General features: G+C 37.7%; 1 pseudogene; it reads left to right on the forward strand.

Annotated features, from left to right (window-relative positions):
* Positions 1 to 1,238: 1,238 nt before the first annotated feature.
* LOC102493136 (hsp90 co-chaperone Cdc37-like) overlaps positions 1,239 to 7,677 on the forward strand; it is a 9,653-nt pseudogene continuing 3,214 nt past the window's right edge.

The raw sequence follows: 7,677 nt of genomic DNA on the forward strand, positions 1-7,677 counted from the left end.
ATTCACTGTACATCATTACAGTATACAAAATGAGATTCCCCATCCAGAATACACTGTATATTGGGTCAATCATGGATATTATCATGTGTGTTAGCATCAACAAATAATTTTCCATTTCTTGTTTCTTATATATTGTGCTTCTTTTTTCCCCCTTGATTTCTACCTTCCTTTATCTATTTTTATTTTCTTGTTTGCTGTCTGTCTCTATCAGTAGAATGTAAGTACCCTGAGGGCAAGGACTTTGAGTGTGATGTCCGTCCTTGACTTACATTGGTTTGACTTAATTATTTCTTCTGACTTATGCCAAGAGAATCAATGTGCATATTGAGCATATTAAGCCTTCTAAGAGCAGAGATAGCTTCCTAAAATGTGTGAAGGAAAACAGATAAAGAAGGAAGCCAAAGAGAAAGGTACCTGGGTTCACCTGAAGTGCCAGCTTGCTCTACCCAGAGAAACACACTGTATGAGAACCAATAGAAAGGAGCCTGAGCTTCTGGAACCTAAACCCTATGAATTCATGGCATAATGGGTTTTAAAAATAAAATGAACTATGGTCTATTAAAAAAATGTTTTATAATATAATGTTAAGTATAAAGCCAAGATGAAAGACCTTATACAGTTTAATTACAATTTCACAAAAAAGAGAAGTGTACATATGTATAGAGAAGTACTGTTATATGTGTCAATGTACCAAAATATTGATAGTGCTTATCTATATATGATAGATCAGTCATTTTTATTGTTGATGATATTCCATAATTTAAAACATTCTCTATAGGGAATATGTATTATTTTTATAAATGGATAGAGCAATACATTTTTAAATGTAGATAAACTTTTTTAAAAATTTGCCAACACACAAGCACCAGAGAGACAAAGAGAAAGAGGGAAAGTGAAAACCACCCTCTCATGGTGCCTGAAGAATGGGGAATGATCATGCCATAATCCTTTCTCCTCCATTTTCTCTCCTTCAGGATTTTGGGTACGTATGCACATATGTCTGGTGTGTTTTTCAAGTCACCAAGTCTGAGACTCCAACAGCACAGTTGACTACATTGGATCCAGTTCTCATGACCACCAGGCCATGGGCTAACCCAAAATAAAGGTAAAGGGCGTGGTGGCGCCCACCCTATGGCAAAAACCTATGGAGGCTGGAGGATTGCAGCATCAAGTCCATCTCAAAATAAAGGTAAATTCCTAGTAAGCTAATTACTGAAGGATTCAATATTTTCGAATGGATGATCAACATCTTTTGCACTAGTTGGCAGTTTGTAATTCATGATATAAGTGACTTATTCCAGTCTTGGATACAAGCTGGCAATAGGAACCATCAGCAAGCTAGCAGGAGAATGAATGAAGGTATAAAAACGGTGATATGGGATCAGGTAGGGTGGGGCACCACAAAGGAGAAGAAGAAAAATAAGTATGGACTTGAGGAGACCCCAAAGATGAATTTCAAGTATTTCCTGCATGCAACAAATACTTACTGACTATTCACTGGTCCTTGTATTTTGCAACCTGCCTTGAAATTATAGTTGGATATGCAGGTAACAAAATCAGATACATTAGAGCTCAATTACATGATTACACACAAGATGTTCTGGGAGTACAGACAAGAAACACCTAGGCCATGATGAAGTGGGAAAACACTTCCAAGAGGACATAAATTCATGCTAAATCCTGAAGGACAAAATACAGAATTCTGAACAGGTGAGAAAAACATAAGCAAGGTACAGAAGTGTGAAATCACATGGTTATGAGGATGTTTTTAGAAGCATATAGTTCTAACTAGGACCCCAGCTATCTGGTGGAAGGTGAATGTCATTTCATCTGGGCTCCATATAAAATGCAATTGCCTAAATGCAAGTTTGTGAACTTACCTAAACAAGCGTTTATTGTGTAAATCCAGATGTAATTCATATTTATCAATACGCCCATATGTCTCAGACATTTTTACCTGTTATTTCGTTTGTACTGTAAGAGCTTTAAAAAAAAAAACTTTTTCTTAGCAACTAGCAGCACTTTATGGTACAATACTACAGGTGGCAGTCGGTCTGGAGCAGCCAGACACCGCAGAAGATATGGAAGGCGGAGAAAAGATTTTCTTTTGCTTCTACCACCAGTCCTTTTTCTGGAGGAAGAGAGGAATCAAGCTGATTTAATCTATTGAATCAAACTAATTTACTGTGTTTAGTATATGGTATAATCAATACATCATTTATGTTTAGATTTCAATCTTTCTTCTTTTGAAAGGCATTTAAATTTGGTTGAGTGGCATGATAGGGGCCAAACTGCCCTCGGTAATGACTTCGTTTCTATACCCTTTGCCTCATGCAATATCCTAGAGGCTACCCCTACACAAAAGCCTACAAGTGAAGAACTAGAGAATCTGAAACCACAGCCTCTGCTGTTCAAAAATCATAAGATCCCATGTGGACCATAACAACATTGGAAAGGATGGCCATAAACACCAACTGAATGAATATTTAGTGAATAAAAAGTACTAAAATATTTATACGATTTACCAAAAGATCCTCTAGGCTACTTTAAAAAGAGAACAAAAACAACTTTGCTTTACCTTTAAACCTTAATCCAAAGCTTAAATCCTGAATGTGCTTTTAAATCTCTTTTTGAATAATTCAGAATCTTCGGGAACAACCCATAATGCCAGTATGCCAGTGTAATAGCTAAAGAAGCCTTCTCACAAAGTAATATATTAAGATCAATTCAGTTTGCTTCCAGAAGGGGAAATCTACTATACTTTTAACTTCTCCATACTAAATATATTACATGACTCAAGTACACCTACTGTTTAAATTTATGGCTAGCACTATTGCCACTATTCTCACTATATTTAGGACCTTTAGAATATGTCTACATAAACATCATAAAGAATATATATTTTCTCTCCCTTGTGGATGGCATTTGTAGGTACAGAATATTAGATCACAAGCACAAAAGTTAAATTATGTTCAAAATAAAGAGACTATTCAACTATCTAATTTTTCAAGCTTGTATAAACTTGTTCTGGTTGTTCATCAATGCTAAAAGAAAAATTTTTCCAAAAAAAGGAAATAAAATTAATAGATAACATCTTCTACTTGAAAGAAAGGTAAATTACAATAACAATAAAGAACATTTTATTAGAAAAGAACGGTTATTGGTGATGGATTCTTTTAGCCTCTCGGCCATGTTATGTATCAACACACAACTTTTTCTTTGTTGATGAATTAATAGGTGTTTATTTTTAAACAGTATTAATAGTGTCAGGATTGTCCAAAGAAACAGAGCCAGTAGGATAACTAGATGATAGGCAGATGTATAATATTATATTATATTTTTAAATGTAATACTATAATACTAATGATATAATATTAATCATGCTGGAGGCTGGAAAGTCCAAAATCTGCAAAGCTGATGTCCCAATTTGAACCAAAGACCAGCAGGCTCTTGTAGAACCAGAAAGAGTGGCTGCCCTAGTTGGAAGGTTTGTCAGACAGGAGACATAAATTTAACCAGAAGGTAGGTGTACTTGAGTCATGTAATATATTTAGTAGAGGGAGATTTAAAATATAGTAGATTTCCCCTTCTGGAAGCAAACTGAATTGATCTTAATATATAGCTTTGAGAGAAGGCTTCTTTAGCTATTAACATTGGCAGGAGAATTCTCTTTTACCTGGGGGAGCATCAGGCTTTGGGGCTCTCTCCCACCCACATTATGATTGATTTGATGAGGCCCACTAGCATTATGGAAGGCAATCTGCTTTACTCAGTCTATGCATGTAAATGTTAATCTAATTCCAAAATTTTCTTGGGGACCAGCAGGTGGCATGGTGGTTAAAGCGCTGAACACTCCCACCTGGCTGACCATGCTTCGAGTTCCGGACCTGGTGGCTTGCTTTCTCACTTTTTCTCTCTCTCTAGTCAAATTAAAATAAAACAAATGGATAAATAAAATTAAATTCAATAATTCTTTTTTAAAAATTTCTCACAGAAGACCCCCAAAAATATTTAACCAAATGTCTGGGCTCCTGTGACCCAGTCAAGTTAACCCATCAAATTAACCACACATAATTATAGGCTAAACTGAATTTATATCCCATGCTGGACTAGACATATGTCTTTTAAATCACCTTTCCTCTGCTCAATGCAATTCAGTTGTGAAGTTTATACAATTAGCATTTGCCCAGTGGTACATTACAGCCACACCTCAATTTATGCATCTCCCTGCACTTGAAATGTTTTTCCAATTGTTGACACCTTTCTAAATCCTAAACATCTTTAGGCCCTGCTCAAATGCTACCTCCTTCAAAAAGCCTTCTCTGATTCCACTGTCTTTGTGCACGACCAACAGATACACCAAACTAGAAGCAACTTCTCCCACTCAGCACATATATTGTTCTGGCTCTATTTCTCTAATGGCGTGACCCGCATCTACCTTGTTTATGGATTTTATGAATAGATTTTTTTAGTCTATAAACTTCTTGAGGAAAAGATCATGACCGATTCAATCTCGAGTCTCCCAAGTACCTTGCATTGAGTAGATTTTCAACATTTATTTGTTGAATTAATATATTTGATATATTTTCTTGACGACTAAAGGAGATAGTAACTTTGTGGACAACAAATGGTTCAAAGACATTTTCATTTTCCTTTTTTTATTAATTGCCAGGGCACATGCACTCACCAGAAAGAGACAGAGAGAGAGTAAAGAGAGAAAATACCTCCCAATGAGATGCAGTCATGTCACAATCCCTTTTCCTGCATTTCTCCACATCAGTCATGTGGAATCCAGCTTTCCTTAACCACTGGGCAACCATGTCATCCTAACATTTTCTAACTAAATAATAGAGTTAAAGATATTGTCTCTTGGGAACCAGCAGTTAGCGTAATGGCTATGTTGCTGGACTCCCACGTAGTCGACCGCGGTTCGTGTCCCGGACCCGGTGGCTTAAAACTCACACCGGGCACATGCGCATGCATGCCCAAGATCCTGAGAGGAGAATGGAGGAGAAGGTATTGCGGCGTGACCATCCCCCCTGGGGGGTGATTTCTCGCTTTCTGTCTCTATGTCTCTCTCTGTCTGTCTGGCAAGCGCACGCGCCCTACAGTGAAAAATCTCTCCAAAAAAAAAAAAAAGATATTGTCTCTTAATATATATTCATGCAATGAGAAGTTTAAGATAAATATACATTTAGCTGGCTTGAATTTCCAGTAACTTTTTAACAAATATGTTCTAGAGGCGAGGAGGTGCTATGGTGGTTAAGGCACTGGAGTCCCACATGGCCAATCTGGTTTGAGTTCTGGACCTGGCAGCTCACTTTCTCACTTTGCCTTCTTCCCCTCTCTGTGAGTGCATGTGACCTACAGGAAATTAAAATAATAAATATACATTTAGCTGGCTTGAATTTCCAGTAACTTTTTAACAAATATGTTCTAGAGGCGAGGAGGTGCTATGGTGGTTAAGGCACTGGAGTCCCACATGGCCAATCTGGTTTGAGTTCTGGACCTGGCAGCTCACTTTCTCACTTTGCCTTCTTCCCCTCTCTGTGAGTGCATGTGACCTACAGGAAATTAAAATAATAATAAATTCTTTTTGGAGAGGTTTTTGCTATAGGGCACGTGCACTCGCCAGAAAGAGAGAGGGAGACAGAAAGCAAAAAATCACCCCCCAGGGGGGATGGCCACACCACAATCCCTTCTCCTCCTTTCTCCTCTTGGGATCTTGGGCACGCACGCACACACACTGGACGTGAGTTTTAAGCCACCAGGTCTGGGACTCGAACTATGGTCAACTACATGGGAGTCCAGCGACATAGCCATTACGCTAACTGCTGATCCCAATAAATAAATTTTTTAAAATAATTCTTAAAAAAAAAAAAGTTAAGTTGTTGTTGTTGTTTTCCTGAGAGCTTTTTGCTGTAGGGCACATGCACTCACCAGAGAGACAGAAGGTAAGAAATCAAGAAATGACTCCTGAAGGGGAATGGCCATGCTGCAATCCCCTCTTCCCCAGTCACCTCTTGGAATTTTGGGCACATACACGCACATGCCTGACACGAGTTTTTTGTTGTTGTTGTTGTTTTTAAATATGTTTTAATTTCTTTTATACATTCAATCATTATATATCACTTTGCTTTTAAAACGAATTTTCCAACATGAATACACTTCTTACCAGTCCAGTTGAGAATACTATACACGTTTTCATCAACAGATCATCCATTTCTGTGTTCCATAAATGTTGTGCCTCTCTATCTTTTCCTTAATGTCTTTCCTCAGACTCTCCTCCTTCTCCCACCCTCTTCTCACACTGTATCCAGTATCTATAACCATTTTCCATGTTTCTATATCCTCTAATCTTTCCATTTCAGCCATAAAGTGTGGACAGTCGGTACATTTATAAAGTGGAGACATACAATGTCTCTCCTTCATAGCCTGGCTTGCTTCACTCAGTAGTAAATCTTCCATATTCATCCACTTTTTATCAAAAGCCAGAGTCTTGTTTTGGGGGGTTTTTTGTTTGTTTGTTTGTTTTTAATGTCTGAGTAGTATTCCATCTAGTATATGTTCCACACTCTTCCAATTCTGGCATGAGTTTTAAGACACCAGATCTGGGACTCTAGCCACGGCTGACTAAGTGGGAGTCCAATAATGTCACCATTTTGCCATCTGCTGGTCCCTAAAGTTAAGTATTAATCAAAAGCACTTAATGCAAAGTATAGAAAAATTTTGATTATGTTAATACTTTTCCTTTTCTGCCATTTTTCCCACCTTTGAAGTTTGAAGCTTTTAATCCTTTTATTACTCATCCTTATTAGATAGGTTTATTTTTTGCACTTACTTTTTGAGCAAAGATAAAGTTGAAGAAATGATAACTTAACTGGTCAGTCATAGAACATATCATTGCCATCTTTTAGCGAAGTCACATCATCTTTCTGTCACGTCTTTTCTATAAGGTCCCATCAAATCAACATATTTCCAGTAATCGATGGTACATGCTGGTGCCCTCCTGGAGTCGACATCTCACTGCAATTAGTCTATTTCACTGCTAGCAGTTAACTAATCTCGGATTTATCCAATTTTTCAAAGCTTTTCTTGTTTCTCCCTCTAGTGGTCGATAACACTCATTCAAATGGAAAATCCTATAAGGTTGACCTTAGTTGTGGATCAAAAGGTGGGCTAAACATTCCATTTTTTTTTTCCTATGGTGCGCGTGTGCTCACCAGAAAGACAGAGAGAGATGGAGAGACAGAAAGCGAGAAATCACCCCCCATGGGGGACGGCCACGCCACAATCCTTTATCCTCCATTCTCCTCTCGGGATCTTGGTCACGCACGCACATGCCCAGCATGAATTTAAGTCGCCGGGTCCGGGGCTCAAACCGCGTTTGCCTACATGGGAGTTCAGCGACATAGCCATTACGCTAACTGCTGGTCCCTAAACATTCAATTTTGCTGTAAATAAATGGAAAATCTATCCAAATCTATGTCGCATCATTTGAGATGTGATTTATTTGCGATACAAGTTCTTTAATTCTCACACATAAATATTCTACATTTATTCTCTGAATAATAGATGCATATTTTTTAGACCAATAATTGTTTAGACATAGACTGAATAATTAATTTTCTATTCAGAAAAATGTGGGGGAGTTTCGCCAATTTTAAAGTTATTTAT

The sequence above is a fragment of the Tupaia chinensis genome, unplaced genomic scaffold, assembly GCF_000334495.1.
Source record: "Tupaia chinensis unplaced genomic scaffold, TupChi_1.0 Scaffold000350_1, whole genome shotgun sequence".
Classification (NCBI taxonomy): Eukaryota; Metazoa; Chordata; class Mammalia; order Scandentia; family Tupaiidae; genus Tupaia; species Tupaia belangeri.